Here is an 821-nt window from a genome sequence, read left to right as displayed (position 1 = left end):
CTCCACTGGTTCTTAGGTCATTGAACTTGGACTAAGCCAAGCTACTGGCTTCCCTGGAGCTCCCTTAGTGAACCAGTTCTGCAATGTGGTTCTGGGATTCATTTCTAGGAAATTGATCACTCCTCCAAATCTTCTAATGATATCTTAGTAACTGGTAATAAATCTACTTCTAGCTGGAGTGGATTCTGTTACCTGCAATGGAACTCTGACTAATACAACTGGTAATACACAAAGTTGAGGAAGTTTCAAGGAAACGGGCCCTTTCATATCCCACTGATTGGAATATTAATTGATACAACATCATGATGGTGTTGCTTGTGTCTTTAAAATTCTTAAGCTGTGGTCCCATAATTTACTTCTAGAGATGTATCCTAAGGAAATGATCAGAGATGCATCCAAAAGTTTGCCAAACCAAAGAGGTGAAAAACTTGTATACTGGAAATAATAAAACATTAGTGAAAGAAATTAAAGAAAACACAGTTAACTGGAAAGACATCCCACATTCGTGGATTGGAAGAATTATTACTGTTAAAATATCCATACTACCAAAAGTGATCTACAGATTCAATGTGATACCTATCAGAAACCCAGTGGCATTTTTTACAGAAATAGGAAAAACAATCCTTGAATAGGTAAAGCAGTGTTGAGCAAAAAGAACAGAACTGGAGGCATCACACTGCCTGACCTAAAAATATACTCCAAAGCTAGAGTAATCAAAACAGTATAGTACTGGCATTAAAACAGACACTTAGACCAATGGAACAGACTAGAAAGCTCATAAATAAATCCATATAAATACAAATAAATGTATTTCCAGTCAG

Source organism: Galeopterus variegatus, unplaced genomic scaffold (assembly GCF_000696425.1).
Source record: "Galeopterus variegatus unplaced genomic scaffold, G_variegatus-3.0.2 Scaffold1540, whole genome shotgun sequence".
Taxonomy (NCBI): Eukaryota; Metazoa; Chordata; class Mammalia; order Dermoptera; family Cynocephalidae; genus Galeopterus; species Galeopterus variegatus.
This window is presented reverse-complemented; position numbering follows the sequence as displayed.